Here is a 297-nt window from a genome sequence, read left to right as displayed (position 1 = left end):
TTTGCATAATATCAAGAATGCAAATATTTCCTATGCAACTAGCCACGTGCAAAGTCATTCTTAGAGTCCGGGATAGAACCCAATTGGTGGTCTGTTTTATGGGCAATTTTTTTGTCAATTGAGAAATCATTTGAACATCAAGGAATAATGCCCAATATAAAGGCATTTCTACACTGGCCATTTGGAGCCTGGAATGTATCTATTGATGGCCCTGTGTCTCTGGATACTACATTTTGTTTGTTTCAGCTTGACTCTTCTTGATAATAATGCCGAGGACGCAGAGTTTCAGAACGGAAT

The sequence above is a fragment of the Peromyscus eremicus genome, chromosome 16_21, assembly GCF_949786415.1.
Source record: "Peromyscus eremicus chromosome 16_21, PerEre_H2_v1, whole genome shotgun sequence".
NCBI lineage: Eukaryota > Metazoa > Chordata > Mammalia > Rodentia > Cricetidae > Peromyscus > Peromyscus eremicus.
The sequence above is the reverse complement of the archived record's forward strand: the minus strand, read 5'-3'. Positions refer to the sequence as shown.